We start from the raw sequence: 18,343 nt of genomic DNA, 5'->3' as shown, positions 1-18,343 counted from the left end.
CTCACCGCCTTGATATCTCCCTCCAATGTTTTCACCCTCTGCCTGGAGCAATGTGGGCAGGAATGTAATGAGCACAGGTGAGGTAGGAAAAGGCGATCTAGGGAGGTTCTCTAGTAGGAGACTTGAGGGTGTGTTCCTCATGCCTGATGGTTTATACAACAGGCATCTAAATTAAAGTGCAACCAGCCATTCTATAAGGGCACATAAAGTGTTTTGCGGAAATAAGCAGTAGACAAAGTCTGAGAACTAAGTTCAATTCTGACTCCAGGATAATGTGTTCCTCTTCTTTATCTACCATGCAAAAAAGGGCTCATTTAAGGTAACAAGTTATGTACACACGAATTTTGTAAGAACTGCCAGGTGTAGTAAGCATGTGAGTGTCATAGGTTAAAGGAAGAATAGAGGTGAGCCAGACCACCGTGATGAGACAGAAGAAGCCAACTCGTCATCCTCTCCACTGGCTTTTAGATAACTTAGGACAGACCCAGATTCAAAGTCGAGCTTCTAAAGAAGCAAGTGGCATAGAAGAGACTGGCAGAGAAGACAGCACAGGACAGGTAAAATGAATGGAGGTGGGGGGAAGGAAGCAGAGAAACACAGTCTGTCCTCTAGGCAGAACTGGGAGCATGAAATGGCTGCCTATCTTGTCCCGGAATTCTTTTTTCCGATATACCGCACATAGCCCATCATGTCCAAGGGCAGTGCCAGAGGAGTGGACCCACATAGGTGGGAACAGGTGGTTGATCAGCTCATCAAACATGAAGTAAAAGTAAGAACACGGAATAGTTCTACCCTTCACCCAGAGAGAGGACATATAGACATCTCCTTCATAGGATGAACAGAGGAAGGAACTGAGGATGCTTAGCTTAGAGAAGAGGTCAACTAAAGCAAAGAAGGAAGCTTCGAACATGAGAAGGGCTAAGCCATGGTGAAGGAAAGCAGTTACTTCTCCTTAACTAGAATGAACATAACTCTCATTGTCCCTAGGACGGTAGTGGCTTTGTCTGTTGACCCAGGGCCAGTTTAGCCTTTGTCCTATTGGAAACATTTTTATTAAAGCTGCATTAAGATAACTCAGAATGGGTTTGGTAGACTTCCACTTTGTACTTCCACCTTCTGCCTTAATTTTCATTTAACTTTGTGTAAGACCTATATGCAATGAACAGAGATCTAACTTTTACACATGGTTTCCAACTGAAAGATGATTAACAACCCATCTCTCTTTTCCCGACTCTTTCCAGAGACAATGTAACCAGTACCTCCCTTTCAAGAACAGCATGCAGGGTGCTCACTCACCCATATGATAAACGATATTCGTACACAAACACAGGAGAAACTACCCATCTCAGGTGTGGAAGACGGATTCAGCATTTCTCCCTCTACTGGCAGCTTGGTGGACTGGCTCCTGAGATGTCTGGATGCACAAAGACGCCACGCCCCCCAGTTCACCAAAGCAGGGGTTCCCAAGCCGCAGGCCTTGGACCCTGGGGCTGTTAGGAAAGGTCCGCACAGCAGGAGGTGAGCAGCGGGCAGGCGAGCGAGCGAAGCTTCATCTGCTGCTCCCCATCGCTCCCCATGGCTCACATCACCACCTGAACCATTCCCCACCCCCACCCGCACCCACGCCAGTGGAAAAAATGTCTTCCACGAAACCGGTCCCTGGTGCCACAAAGGTTGGGGACCACCACGTCAAAGAGTGGGAAATTTAAAGCGGACTCTGGACTGTCCTGCCATAGACTAAAACACAGAAAGTAGTCTAAACACCCTACTCCAGTGTTGTTGCCATTTATTGTAGGGAGTTTTATTATTTGGTAATGCTTTTTTATTTTGTAATTAACTTTTTGCAGCAATGATTCTTTTAAGTGCTTATTAATCAAATAATAAGTACTAAATTTCTATTTTTCAAGAATGTTAAGAGTTACCATCCACCATGGGGGCTATAGTGATGTCACTGACCACATGAAAACCTGAAGACACGAATCTCTGAAAAGAGTCAGCGTCTACTTCAAAAGTTATTTTCAGAAGACTGTGCCCAAAGATAAAGGTTTAACACTTTCAACTGCACAAGATTTATTTATATATCACTCTGTGAGACACAACTTTTGATCTAGATCAAATGACTGTTCTTCTAAATTAATTTCACTTATTTTATCTTCCAAATGTTTCTGTGCATATACCAAAAATAAAGAGAAGGCTGTATGGATTGACTCTGTAAGCAGAAAAACTTCACAGTTAAAAACTGTCAGTTTTCTATCAGGATCAGCACCGAAGTTTCAAAGAGAAAATCAGTTAATTCCAAAAATAGCTCTAATATTTTCAATATTTCTACTCATCTCATGAAGAAGTTCAACAGTGGATATTAAAATTTCTATGGTGGAAATATAATTTTCAGAGTACAGTGTCATGGTCAAAGCAATATTCTCACTAAATTAAGGAACCCATGGAGAGAACAGCTGAAAAGAAAACCTTGATTAAAATCCATGTGTTTCTTTGAGAAGATAAACAAAATTGATAAACCATTAGCCAGACTCATCAAGAGAAAAAGGGAGAAGACTCAAATCAATAGAATTAGAAATGAAAAAGGAGAAGTAACCACTGACACTGCAGAAATACAAAAGATCATGAGAGGGCTTCCCTCGTGGCGCAGTGGTTGAGAATCTGCCTGCCAATGCAGAGGACACGGGTTCGAGCCCTGGTCTGGGAGGATCCCACGTGCCGCGGAGCAACTAGGCCCGTGAGCCACAATTACTGAGCATGCGCGTCTGGGGACTGTGCTCCGCAACAAGAGAGGCCACGATAATGAGAGGTCCGCGCACCGCGATGAAGAGTGGCCCCCACTTGCCGCAACTAGAGAAAGCCCTCGCACAGAAACGAAGACCCAACACAGCCATAAATAATAAATAAGTAAATAAATAAAAATTTAAAAAAAAAGATCATGAGAGATTACTACAAGCAACTCTAAGCCAATAAAATGGACAACCTGGAAGAAATGGACAGATTCTTAGAAATGCACAACCTGCCGAGACTGAACCAGGAAGAAATAGAAAATATGAACAGACCAATCACAAGCACTGAAATTGAAACTGTGATTAAAAACCTTCCAACAAACAAAAGCCCAGGACAAGATGGCTTCACAGGTGAATTCTATCAAACATTTAGAGAAGAGCTAACACCTATCCTTCTCAAACTCTTCCAAAATATTGCAGAGGGAGGAACACTCCCAAACTCATTCTACAAGGCCACCATCACCCTGATACCAAAACCAGACAAAGATGTCACAAAGAAAGAAAACTACAGGCCAATATCACTGATGAACATAGATGCAAAAATCCTCAACAAAATACTAGCAAACAGAATCCAACAGCACATTAAAAGGATCATACAACATGATCAAGTGGGGTTTATCCCAGGAATGCAAGGATTCTTCAATATACGCAAATCAATCAATGTGATACACCATATTAACAAACTGAAGAAGAAAAACCATACGATCATCTCAATAGATGCAGAGAAAGCTTTCGAAAAAATTCAACACCCATTTATGATAAAAGCCCTACAGAAAGTAGGCATAGAGGGAACTTTCCTCAACATAATAAAGGCCATATATGACAAACCCACAGCCAACATTGTCCTCAATGGTGAAAAACTGAAACCATTTCCACTAAGATCAGGAACAAGACAAGGTTGCCCACTCTCACCACTATTATTCAACATAGTTTTGGAAGTGTTAGCCACAGCAATCAGAGAAGAAAAAGAAATAAAAGGAATCCAAATAGGAAAAGAAGAAGTAAAGCTGTCACTGTTTGCAGATAACATGATACTATACATAGAGAATCCTAAAGATGCTACCAGAAAACTCCTAGGGCTAATCAATGAATTTGGTAAAGTAGCAGGATACAAAATTAATGCACAGAAATCTCTTGCATTTCTATACACTAATGACAAAAAATCTGAAAGTGAAATTAAGAAAACACTCCCGTTTACCATTACAACAAAAAGAATAAAATATCTAGGAATAAACCTACCTAAGGAGACAAAAGACCTGTATGCAGAAAATTATAAGACACTGATGAAAGAAATTAAAGATGATACAAATAGATGGAGAGATATACCACGTTCTTGGATTGGAAGAATCAACATTGTGAAAATGACTCTACTACCCAAAGCAATCTACAGATTCAATGCAATCCCTATCAAACTACCACTGGCATTTTTCACAGAACCAGAACAAAAAATTTCACAATTTGTATGGAAACACAAAAGACCCCGAATAGCCAAAGCAATCTTGAGAACGAAAAATGGAGCTGGGGGAATCAGGCTCCCTGACTTCAGACTATATTACAAAGCTTCAGTAATCAAGACAGTTTGGTACTGGCACAAAAACAGAAATATAGATCAATGGAACAGGATAGAAAGTCCAGAGATAAACCCACGCACATATGGTCACCTTATCTTTGATAAAGGAGGCAAGCATATACAGTGGAGAAAAGACAGCCTCTTCAATAAGTGGTGCTGGGAAAATTGGACAGATACATGTAAAAGTATGAAATTAGAACACTCCCTGACACCATGCACAAAAATAAACTCAAAATGGATTAAAGACCTAAGTGTAAGGCCAGACACTATCAAACTCTTAGAGGAAAACATAGGCAGAACACTCTATGACATACATCACAGCAAGATTCTTTTTGACCCAGCTCCTAGAGAAACGGAAATAAGAACACAAATAAACAAATGGGACCTAATGAAACTTAAAAGCTTTTGCACAGCAAAGGAAACCATAAACAAGACCAAAAGATAACCCTCAGAATGGGAGAAAGTATTTGCAAATGAAGCAACTGACAAAGGATTAATCTCCAAGATTTACAAGCAGCTCATGCAGCTCAATAACAAAAAAAAGAACAACCCAATCCAAAACTGGGCAGAAGACCTAAATACACATTTCTCCAAAGAAGATATACAGATTGCCAACGGACACATGAAAGAATGCTCAACATCATTAATCATTAGAGAAATGCAAATCAAAACTACAATGAGATATCATCTCACACCGGTCAGAATGGCCATCATCAAAAAATCTAGAAACAATAAATGCTGGAGAGGGTGTGGAGGAAAGGGAACACTCTTGCACTGTTGGTGGGAATGTAAATTGATACAGCCACTATGGAGAACATTATGGAGGTTCCTTAAAAAACTACAAATAGAACTACCATACGACCCAGCAATCCCAATACTGGGCATATACCCTGAGAAAACCATAGTTCAAAAAGAGTCATGTACCAAAATGTTCATTGCAGCTCTATTTACAATAGCCAGGACATGGAAGCAACCTAAATGTCCATCGACAGATGAATGGATAAAGAAGATGTGGCACATATATACAATGGAATATTACTCAGCCATAAAAAGAAATGAAATGGAGGTATTTGTAATGAGGTGGATGGAGTTAGAGTCTGTCATACAGAGTGAAGTAAGTCAGAAAGAGAAAAACAAATACAGTATGCTAACACATATATATGGAATCTAAGGGAAAAAAAAAAAAAAGGCCATGAAGAACCTAGTGGCAAGACGGGAATAAAGACACAGACCTACTAGAGAATGGACTTGAGGATATGGGGAGGGGGAGGGGTGAGATGTGACAGGGTGAGAGAGTGTCATGGACATATATACACTACCAAATGTAAAATAGATAGCTAGTGGGAAGCAGCCGCATAGCACAGGGAGATCAGCTCGGTGCTTTGTGACCACCTAGAGGGGTGGGATGGGGAGGGTGGGAGGGAGGGAGACGCAAGAGGGAAGAGATATGGGAACATATGTACATGTATAACTGATTCACTTTGTTATAAAGCAGAAACTAACACACCATTGTAAAGCAATTATACTTCAATAAAGATGTTTAAAAAAAAAAAATCCATGTGTTCTAATCATGCTGTGTCAATGGCTGTTCTGATAAGTCTGATATATTTCCTAGTACAAACAAACAACAACAACTAAAATATAGGTACAACCTATGGAGCAGAAATGACTTGGCATTGGTTACAGTACAACATAATTTATAATTATGTCCAAATAAGTTGCAACATTCCACCAATAAAAATGTAACTATAATGGTAAAATTTACTAATTTTTTAATTTATATACATGGTTACAGTAATTGAACTTGAAAAAGTTTTAATAAAGTTGGTGTAAAATCCAAAAAAAAAAAATTTGCTAATGAATTAGAAAACACATCAAAACACCATTCATTTTAATTTTTTGTAGCTCCTTTCAGTTTCAAAACTCTTAATTTTTCTCAAAAGTGTCCTGATGGGCACCCCATCTAAAGCTTAGGAGAACAAAATGAATACAGTTGGAGGAAGGTGGTAAGAGGCAGATTTCAATTCAAAGAAAGAGCTTTCTTATAATCAGAGGTATTTGACAAGAGGGAGCACAGTGTGGTAGGAAGATGACCTAGCACAATGTCCAGCGTGGTAGCTGATTTCATTATTGACGATGGAATGGGCCACTTGAAGAGACCATGTGCTCACCATCCCTGGAAATGTTTAAACACTATCAGTGAAGGGACCTGCCTGAGTTGGAGGAGGATCCAGAATACCTCTGAGGCTCCTTGAAACTCTATGGTTCATTCATTCAACAAATAATCATTGCTCTCTCTTGCACTGCTCACCCTGGAGGTAGCTAGCCGCTGTCGTGAGGCCTCTCACAAGGAAGGTGTGTGAGATGATAAATGTTTGTTGTTTTAAGTCATTAAGAAAAAAAGAAAACTGAGTGCCCACTACATGTTAGGCACGGTTCTAGTGGTGGAGAACAGCAGCGGTGAGTCCATGCTGTAACAATTGTACGAAGCGCTAATAATCTCTTTCTTGATATACGCCTCTCAGAAAAATGGGCCAATAAATGAAGCTGTGAAAAATGTGAAAATAAGTATCTGAAAATGCTCTCAAAACTGTCAAGTACAACTCAGATGTGAGCTATAATTATGGTTAAATTGAACTATATATTTATGTCTTTATCCTATATTTGATCATTAGTCATACATATAGCTGTTTCATATACACAATTCCAGTCTTCCAGGTTCATGTTTTCAGATTTCTGTTTTCATTTGGGCACCTCTTAATTGGTGTTAACTTGTATTTAGTTTTGTGAAGCCATACTTCCACGTAAGAATGTTCTACCTCCCAGAATAGGTTATATGAATATCAAGGTCAGGTCCCTTCTTCCACCTTCCCACTTAGCCCTCACAGGGTTCAGATCAAGGTTCGGTACTCAGAGGTCTCTCAGGACACAAGATTGGCTGCACAAAGATACTTTCTTCCCCATTTGGTGAGAGTCAAGTCTCAAATCTTTCGCACTTTTTTTATAGAGTAAGCCCCCTTCTGTGCTCCTTCATTGTTCCTGCCTCCTACTATTCTCCCACAAAATGAAATGTTATTATGACCAGGATTCAGCAAACAAAACTAACACGACTCAAGTCCTTAAAACCCAAAGAGTACTTCTCAATAGAAGTTCAGATCCACTGGTGTGCCCAGCAGCTTTTGATTCCCAAAAAGATAAAAACCTGTGCCTTAATATCTAATTCTTTTCCACTCCCCTCAATCATACTGGATCCTTCTATCATTATTTTAATGTTTCTTTGCATAAATGGTTGAGAGCCTTCATTCTGTGCTCTTGAGAGCTGATCTGAATCACACCCACACAGATCATATTGTGTGAACTTGCAATTATTTCCTGTGAATGTTCTGTGAATGTGCTGAAACCAAGCATGAACATTTCCAGCCAAACTGCAATTTTTTTTCAGGACCTTTACAGCATCCAAGTTCTGAAAGCAGGGAGTGTTAATAGCAGTTTCTAACACAAAACTTTGGATGCTCAATTTGCAGAGGCAAAAGGTTTCCAGTTCCCACATTCATGATTCTAATGTTTAGTAAAACCATACATAGTATTTGATCAACCACCACTCCTCTTCCATTCCCAAGAACTGTTACAACAGAAAACTTCCACAACAATTGTAAGGACGCCAGGGGCTCCCCACTGTCTCCTAATATGCACATAACTGGGAAAATATTTGTGAAACTATTACTGATGTATGGTTCCTGTTCCCTGGCAGCCACTCCGTTATGATGGTGCAACAGGAGGCGAAAGTCAATGCCACATCAGGAAGGAGGAGAATATGATGTGGAGAAAGGCCCTTCCAGACAGGAAGAGAAAATGGAAAGCTTTCCACTTCCAAATCCCAGTGCAATACGGGGAGGAGAGATCAAATGCCCGTGATTTCACTGCCCACTCTGAAGTGGGGCTCTGGGAGTAGGAGGCATGATAGAAACATCCACACAGACAGACACAGAGAAGCACTGGAGCTTTTGGTAGGATTTGTGATTTGGTGTGCTTTCCTGGGCAGAGCTTGGGAAGGCTGTGAGGCTACAGGGAGGGCTTCACCCTAAGTAGCATGGGAAAAAAGTGCAGCCCTGGTAGAAGGAGGAGCCTAGACAGAGGAGCCCTGGCAGTGCTCCTGGCTTCCCAAGGCCTGAGCAAGGCATGCAACCAACAAGGACCTACTGTATAGCACAGGAAACTATACTCAGTGTCTTGAATAACCTATAATGGAAAAGAATTTGGAAAAAAAAAAAATATATATATATATATATATATATGAATCACTTTGCTGTGCACCTGAAACTAATGCAACATTGTAAATCAACTATACTTCAATTTAAAAATAATTTTTTAAGAAGGCATCCAAGGGCTTCCCTGGTGGCGCAGTGGTCAAGAATCCACCTGCCAATGCTGGGGAAACGGGTTCGAGCCCTGGTCCGGAAAGATCCCACATGCCACGGAGCAACTAAGCCCGTGCGCCACAGCTACTGAGCCTGCGCTCTAGAGCCCGTGAGCCGCAACTACTGAAGCCCGCGCGCCTAGAGCCCATGCTCCGCCTCAAGAGAAGCCACCGCAGTGAGAAGCCTGCGCACCACAACGAAGAGTAGCCCCCTCTCGCCACAACTAGAGAAAGCCTGCGCGCAGCAACAAAGACCCAACACAGCCAAAAATTAATTAATTAAAAATTTTTTTTAAGTTTAAAAAAAAAAAAAAAGAAGGTATCCAAGAGATCTGGGACCTCTCACCTGCTCCAGAACAGGGGTTCAGAGACCAGAGGGGACCTGTGAAGGGCTGCGATTAGGACAGAATGGTTGCTGCAGTCAAGGGCTTCATGATCAGAGCCTAAAGCAAGAACTCAATATTGGGGATCTGACCTCCAAATGACCATATAGGCCCTCTCCAACAGTAGCACAGGGAACACACAGATCAGCCATGGCCCGGTGAAGATCAATGAGGAGCCAAAGGACACTGCATTGGTCTGAAACTCCCATCTCTCCCCTGCTAACATGAGGTCACACACACCCTACCCTTCGATCTATCTAGGTACCATTTTAGAGTGGGAGGGGCGGGGGGATGGGCATCTAAAAGACTGAATATTTACCCAAAGGGGACTTAGTCATCCAAGAGAGACTATTTAAACCCAAAGGTACAGAGATAGCATAAATTGACAAGGTAAAGTTAATTTCCACACCTCCCACTACCTACCCCCACCCAGCTTGAGTGTGGTCTGGTAAGGAAGATCACATCAGTTTTAGGAAACAAAGAAGCTCCATTTGCTTTGCACATCTGTGTGAGGCATGTGAATTTTAACATACCACCATCCACAGTCCTAAGTTCTCCATTGCTACAGCCAATTTTATTTCAAAATGTTATTTCAAATGTTGTATTTTTTGTTCAATCCCAATAAGATTTCCCTTTTTCTTCTAGGTCTCATCTCATCAAGATGTATCTGAGAAAATTTTGAGAGCTGGTAAAAGATGCCACCAAAAAATCCCAATACTGCCCTGACAAAACCAACGGAGGGACGTCCCCAGACTGCCAGCCATGGGGTCCGAGGGCTACGCTGACTTAACACTATCAGAGGAAGGAAGAAGTGTGTATGTGCAAGGTTCCAGCTGCCAGTGCCAAAGAGCTCTGCCATTCACCCACTGAAACATTCATAACCAGACTGGGGGCTCCAGGGGTGGCTAAATGTTAAGGGAGACCTTTAAATTTCCCCAAATGAAACACACATCCCCTCCAAATCTGTGAAGCCTTAACAGTGGCTGCAGGCTGACCCAGTAGTAGGAGGTGAAAATGACCACCCTACACATACACAAACACACATATGCACGCGCACACACACACACACACACACGCAGCAATCTTCTGTTAAACAGCTCCCCACAGCCACCATAGCATGCCATCGCCACTGCTACTAGGCAAACCCGTCCCCTCCCTCATCCCACAGGCACAATCTCCCGCTTGAGACTCCACATTACCCATTTGTAAGTTATTTTCCTCCATTTGAGTTCACCCTTGATGTTCCATTAACTTCTTCAAATCCTTTTTGGAAAGAGCAAGTGAATGAGCAACTTCATTTTATTCGTATAAAAATAAATACCATTCGAGAGTAACCTGGGACAGGAGGAAAAAGGTAGAGCATGTGCGCTTCTCAAGGCAGCCAAAGCCCTACAGGACAGGGCTCCAGGGTTTGACTGCTCTGTTCCTTCTACTGCTAAAGACAAGGTCCATTCCCGCTCACAATTTCCTCTGCTTTCATCTGTCCAGAGCCTGCCATTGTTTTAGTTGTTCAAGCCTGAGACTCCATTCTGCACAGTGATGTCAGAGGCCTTTGCCTTCTTCTAATTAGCCTTGCTTCTATTGTTGAAGCCAATTTACACTTACAACTTCCCTCTGAACTCTTTTCGGGGCAGCATGCCCTTGGATATAGAAGACACACGGTTATACTCTGGTTTGATATCAGTATTAAAGTGCTAGTTCTTTCTTATATTCTGCCTTGTAAAATGTCTCCTTTCACTCACATCTCAGTCAATAATTAGAACCTGGGAGGTCTGCTGTTAAAAAACAAATAGGAAGGCATCCTCCTTCCAAATAATTTTCTTCCTCCTTGAGGTCCAGGTCTCATTGGATGAAAAGTCCAGGGCACATGGATTATATTTCCCAGAGATGTTCCCTTCATTTTTACTTCTAGAAATTTAAAAAAAAAAAAAAAAGACTCTATCAATATTTAATGATAGCAATTATCTTTAAACTGGCAAAAGTGCCTTCCGTTACAAAAGGTAGGAGGACAACATTTGTGTAGCCCTGGTATAAAGATTTTTGTTCCATTACATCCACTAGGGAGAAGGGATGTAATAAATAATTAACTACCTAAAATTGTTGCCATGAATAATAACGTGGTCAGCCAGGACTTCCATCAGTATACAGAATCAATCCTGTGAGGATGCCACCACCTGCAGCCACACACACAGCCCTCTCCTGCTCACTCCCGAGGTGACCCCAAGTACCTGTTTCCACCCTGACTACACCGCCTCTTCCTGAACTCGCAGCAATGAGACCTGAAATCCTGAGAGAGGCAAGATGTTTTCTAAAGGGAAATGTTAGGTGCAAGCAGAGACCTCAGCCTAGCATGTCACTACTGACGCAGAGAAGCAGCCTGGACCCCAGTGCCATCCTCATAGATTCTGTGAACTCCGGCCACTGGCCTGAACTCTCCCAGACTCTTCCAAGGACTGACTGTGTGACTTCTACCAACACAGTTTAAAAAAAGAAACAGAGGGGCTTCCCTGGTGGCGCAGTGGTTGAGAATCTGCCTGCCAATGCAGGGGACACGGGTTCGAGCCCTGGTCTGGGAAGATCCCACATGCCGCGGAGCAACTAGGCCCGTGAGCCACAATTACTGAGCCTGCGCATCTGGAGCCTGTGCTCCACAACAAGAGAGGTTGCGATAATGAGAGGCCCGCGCACCGCGATAAAGAGTGGCCCCCGCTTGCCGCAACTAGAGAAAGCCCTCGCACAGAAACGAAGACCCAACACAGCCAAAAATAAATAAATAAATTTAAAAAAGAAAAAAGAAACAGAAAAGAAACAGTTTTCATACGAAAAATGATTGAGCATTTACATCTTCCCAAATACTTCTAGAACTCTAACCCAACAAAGCTGTTCATAAAATATTACTGATAAAAACAAATTAGAAGCCACCTTCTTAGCAGTACAGCTGACTAGTTCTGCCATCTGGACCACAGTGCACTGAGGCTACTCCCTGCTGGGACTCTCACTATTTTGACCTACCTGGCACTTTCTGCCACTGCTACTCAGCTCCTTCTCTGAAGAATGCAGCTCTCCCTGGAAAAGGAGTAAAGAAGACCAAGGGGCTGTCACATCTGATCCTTTATCACCTCTTCCTGAACATGGAAGAAAAGTTCTTCACGAGGGAATCCTGAGAATTTTTCCCAGTTTCATCCTAAACCTGGAATCCAGACCTTCCATGCTTTACACTGGGTTTATCGTGTATTTTCTACTCAAAAATAGCCCCGTTGTTACTGCAACCACCTTCTCCACCAACACAACGTTCTGTTGCTTATCGCTGTAACTAAAAGAATATGGGTCATCTCTAGGAGAATCAGCTGCTAAATCCAGTGGGCAACTATTCACCTAGCTAGATGAGTGAAGCTCGCTTCGATAAGCACATCCAGGATTTCACTGATTGAGAAAAGGTAACAGGCCTCGGTTCAGATGCCCCACTATCTGCTTGATGTCCATAAGAAAAATATTACTCACGGTCTTGAAGGATTCTTGCCCAAAATGGCACCATGATAAAGAATACAAGGAAGCAAAGACTCACATGGGCTGCCAGAACTTGATGTAGAATATAACATGTCAAGAGGAACAGAATCACATAGCCAGTGGTGTGGAGCAGAAACTGTGCAGAGCACCTCCGCCTGGCAGGAAAGGAGACAAATGCCAAGAGCAACTCAGATTTGAAGCTGCAAACAAAGAAGTTTCCGTAAATGCATCTCATTTTATGTGAGAGAGCAGGAAGCAGTTTGTAGTCTGAATGGAAACTAGTCTATATGACAATGAAACCTTTCTCTGTATAATGTTGGTCCTAAAACTAAACCTTACCTTCACTGAAAATAAAAGTTTGGTATTTGGCAATACTTACTCAACCATCTCTCCCAACTCTACATTTTTTTCATTTTTCTGTGACTACTAATGATTAAAGGTAGTATGTTACTAAAGATTATCAAGTTATGACTTAAATATATAACTCAATCTGCCATCTTGAAAAAAATTAACAGCTTAATTGAGGTTTACAAAATTCAAGGAAGGCAGGGAGGGAGGGAACGAGATAGAGAGGGAAGAGACTGGAAACAATCCACTCATCTAAAAGTAGAGGAGGGACTTCCCTGGTGGCACAATGGTTAAGAATCCACCTGCCAATGCAGGGGACACGGGTTCGATCCCTGGTCCAGGAAGATCCCACATGCCACGGAGCAACTAAGCCCGTGCACCACAACTACTGAGCCTGCGCTCTAGAGCCTGTGAGCCACAGCTACTGAACCTGCAAGCCACAGCTACTGAACCCGTGAGCCACAGCTACTGAGCCGTGTGCCACAACTACTGAAGCCCATGCGCCTAGAGTCCTTGCTCTGCAACAAGAGAAGCCACCACAATGAAAAGCCCGCACATCACAACAAAGAGTAGCCCCCACTCACCACAACTAGAGAAAGCCCGCGCGCAGCAACAAAGACCCAAGGCACCAAATAAATAAATAAATAAATAAATTTATTAAATAAATAAATAAAAGTAGGGGAATGGTAATCTATACAATGGAATATTTATGGGGCCATTAAAATTATTTTCACAAAAAAACAGTTTATGTCATAGGGAAATGTTCATGATATGTTAAGTAAAAAGAAAAAGCAGGAAATAATACATTATAAGACATTTTCTAAAAAAATAAAACAACTTAACCCAGGTAAAAATACCCCAAAATGGGGCTTCCCTGGTGGCGCAGTGGTTGAGAATCTGCCTGCCAATGCAGGGAACACTGGTTCGAGCCCTGGTCTGGGAAGATCCCACATCCCGCGGAGCAACTAGGCCCGTGAGCCACAATTACTGAGCCTGAGCATCTGGAGCCTGTGCTCTGCAACAAGAGAGGCCGCGATGATGAGAGGCCCGCGCATCGCAATGAAGAGTGGCCCCCACTTGCTGCAACTAGAGAAAGCTCTCGCACAGAAACGAAGACCCAACACAGCCATAAATAAATAAATTAAATTAATTAAATAAAAATAAAAAATAAAAAAAATACCCCAAAATATTAACCTTTTTTTCCCTTTGATGATATGATACAGGGATTTCTATCTCCTTTATATTTTTCTGTACTTCCTACAATATATACATGTAACTTTTATGTTCAGAAAAATAATGGTGTTTTTAAAAGAATATCTCAATCATAAGAGGGTTGATCAAGGACTTAAGCATATATAAAATGAGCTAAAAGATCAGAGAGGCAGACGTTGGCAGTGACCTTCCAAGTTCCATCTGGGGTACGGCTCTGGAGATGACCCCAGCCGATACTAGGGGCAAGTGCACGGGCTGTCACTGACTGATGCTATTCAGGATTCAGATCAGAACCAACTCTTCATTTTGGGGGTTCATTCTCTACATTGTTGCCAGAAAGTTTATTTTAGGTTCAGTTATATCTGAGTTGATTAAGTGGGTAAAATTTCTAACCTGTGATTATCCCCTAAACCGGCCATGTTTTATGATTTTCTGCAATGATTAAAATAAGCTTTATAAGCATAGAAGTGTAGTCTTGTAACAAGACAATTTGACAGCAAGACAGTCCCTATCTTTTTATATTGCATGGAAGAAAAATCCAGCGAAGAAATCTGTCCCTTATTGTAGAGAACAGAGGGTTTAATCGATTTTAATCTTTCTCAAAAATTTTCATCTTAGTTGATTGTTCAGCTAACCAAAGCCCTTTGTTTACTTTATTAGATCATAAATCCAATTTAATAGCATGCAGAAACTAAGCAATTTTAGGTCCAAGGAGACTGTTTACTAGTTTTCCTTTAATTAAAGATGATTTTCCTCTTAAAGGAGACTCATGCTTCTGATTTGATATTTTCTTTCTCAAAGAGGGAGCTTACATTGTTTCTACATACAACTTACCTGCTGGCAACAGCAGTACCAGGTGTACCAGACAGTAGCCTTCGAGCTGTGGTGTTTGAGGTGCCTCCCTACGTTTTCATAGGGAAGGGGATTTGGGTTAATATAGTAGGTCAGTGAGTCTGAGGAGGGCTAAGAATGTTTCTAGTGGACTTTTCAGAACTATTTGGCCTTAGTATCTCTGCACAGAACTTGTCCCCCACACCCTACCCTTCTCTAGAGCACCAGTGTTTCTCCAAAGTCTGACACTTGCAGTCCTCAAGATTTAGATTCCTATTCAACATTTATCTGTGTTTTCCCAATGCCTAATAGAACTCATTCCCTAAGCAGAAGTGTATTGAGCACCTCCACCTTAACAGACACTGTGATAGGTCTGAAGGCACTGAACAAGATAGACCCAGTTGCCATTCTCATAAGAGTTCATTCGATAGGGAGAAATAGATGAGAAAATACGTAAACCCAATTTCGGCGAGTGTGAGGTAAATGAAGAAAATAAAACAGGGTAATGGAATAGAAAGTGATGAGCACAAGTGTTTAGGTTGGATGAACAGGGAAGGCTCCACTGAGGAGGAGGAATTTAAGCTTAAATCTCATGCAGAGAAGGAGCTGCCATTAATAGAGCAAGGGAGGTGCACACCAAGAGGAGAACTCAAGTTCAAAAGGCCTGAGGCAGAGCAAGTTTGGTTCATGAAAGGAACAAGCAGGGAGCCAGCCTGGCTAGAATCTAGGGAGAGGAAATCCAGATGACATTAGAGACGTAGACTGAGGCCAAATCATACAAGATCTTGCAAGAAGGAAGCTCAGATTTTTAAACATGGATGGGAAGATACCAAAGGATGTGGTATCACAGTCTGAAGAAGCTACCATCTCGTCTATAAAACTTACGAAGGATGATCCTGGTGTATATCATTTTACTTCAGGCCACCCCCAGCACTGGGATTTCCTATCAGACACAGCTCCGGGGGTATCTGCCCAGGATCATGAATCAGAGGCAGGCGAGTTAGTCCTTCTGTATTCATTTTTCATCCAAAATACTTTTGCTTTCCCTTTACCTTTGAAAGATATCACAAATTTTAATTGTGGTTAGGGAGAGTGTAACCAAGGTCCACATTCCCAACTGCCTAACCAATACCTCCACGAGTGCCCCAAACTCAATCACAACCCACTCCCACCTGTTCTCTCTGAAACCCAGCTCTCTCCTAGTGTCCTCCACCCAAGGACCAACACCCTCACTTCTCAAGTTTCACAAGCCAGGTACTTAGGAATTATCCAACACCTTGCACACTGTCAGCTCCTTATTTAACCCTCATCAAGTCCTCCTAAAACCCTCAATTCCATCTGCTTCTCTCCAGCTCAACCACCACTGAGATCTTTGATTCAAACCACCATCGTACAGCAAGTATCTCTGAACTGGCCTTCTCACAGTCACTTTTGTTCTCCTGCAATACACTGCAGCCTGAACAGTCTTAAAGGTGCTTAAAGCTCTGCAGTGGCTTCTCGATATGCTTAGGACAACCACTAATCCAGCCTACGGGGTTCTGAGTGGCCAGACCATGTTACTCACTCCAGACTCATCTGTATATCTGTGCTCCAGCCATCCCGGCCCCAATCAATTCTTCAAATCATCATGCTTCCTTTCATCTTAAGGTCTCTGCCCTTATTTTTACACCCCATATCTTTCCTTCACCTGATTAATGCCTACTCATTTTTCAGATCTCACCACAAACACCACTTCCTTAGGAAAGTTTTCTTGGGTTTCCCTATTTTATTTTCTCATAGTTTGTATATTCATTTAGCTCTTATGAAAACAGTGGAAACACTGCACAAAACTAATTCAATTGTTTTTATTTCACTTCTTGATACATGCATATTCTAGCAACCAACCCTCTACCTTAGGCTAACTGATGACTAAGGAAGGACTGAAATGAATAGGAATTCTAGGTTGCCTAGTCTTTCCTTTTACGTATGTCATCATTCTCAGCGTAGGTAGCTGGTTAATGCAGAGAAGTAACACAGGTGAAAAAGGACAAGATAGAGTTCTCTGGTATTTTACATTTCTTAGAATGCTATTGCTAGCTTTCATCAGTCAAAGCAAGTTCTGGTTCAAATGGAAAGTGTGGCTTCTTGGGTAGGGTTGCCAGAGTTTGCAAATAAAAAGTGCATGACAATCAAATCTGAATCTCAGATAAATAACAAATCATTTTTTAGTATAAGTACATCCCAAATATTGCATGGGACACACCATATCTTAGGGCTGTGGGTGCCCCCTGCTTCCTGATTCATAGGTATAACTTTCTTTTTTTTAACTGTGATAAAATACATGTAACATAAAATTTACCATACTAACCATTTTTACAGTTCTGTGGCATTAACTACATTCACATCGCTGTGCAACCATCACCACCAAACATCCACAGAACTATTTTTATCTTGCAAAACTGAAACTCTATACCCATTAAACACAAACTCCTCATTTTCCCCTCCCCAAAGTCCCTGGCAACCACCATTCTACTTTCTGTCTCTATGAATTTAGCTACTCTAAGTACTTCATATAATCTAATCATAGAGGGTTTTTGATAGTATATTATAGTCCTTTTGTGACTGGCTATTTCACTTAGCATAATGTTTTCAAGGTTCATCCATGTTGTAGTACATGTCAGGAGTTCTTTCCCTTTTTGTAAAAAATTTTTAATCTTTTTTCAGCTTCATTGAGGTATAATTGACAAAAATTGTATATATTGAAGGCGTACAATGTGATAGTTTCATATAAGTATACATTGTGAAATGATCACCACGATCAAGCATTCATTACCTCACGTAATTACTTTTTTTTTTCTTTTCATCCCCTACCCTCCTCCCCTTTGGCAACCACCTGTTTGTTCTCTGTATCTATGACTCTGTTTCTGTTTTGTTATGTTTGTTCATTTGTTTTATTTTTTAGACTCCTCATATGAGTGAAATCATACCATATTTGCCCTCCTCTGTCTGACTTATTATCTGTCTCACTTAGCATACTACTTTCTAGGTCCACTCATGTTGCTGCAAATGGCAAGATTTCATTCCTTTTTATGGCTAATATTCCATTATATATATGTACCACGTCTTCTTTATCCACTTGTCTATCAATGGACACTTAGGTTGCTTCCGTATCGTGGCTATAGTACATAATGCTGCAATGCACATAGGGGTGCACATATCGTTTCGAATTAGTGTTTTTCTTTTCTTCAGAAAAATACCCAGTGGATCGTGTGGTAGTTTCATTTTTAATTTTTTGAGGAAACTACATACT

General features: G+C 41.5%; 1 pseudogene; it reads left to right on the top strand.

The window, feature by feature from the left end:
• Positions 1-422: 422 nt before the first annotated feature.
• LOC118902782 overlaps positions 423-18,343 on the top strand; it is a 53,814-nt pseudogene continuing 35,893 nt past the window's right edge.

This window comes from Balaenoptera musculus, chromosome 10 (assembly GCF_009873245.2).
Source record: "Balaenoptera musculus isolate JJ_BM4_2016_0621 chromosome 10, mBalMus1.pri.v3, whole genome shotgun sequence".
Lineage (NCBI taxonomy): Eukaryota > Metazoa > Chordata > Mammalia > Artiodactyla > Balaenopteridae > Balaenoptera > Balaenoptera musculus.
This window is presented reverse-complemented; position numbering and strand designations above follow the sequence as displayed.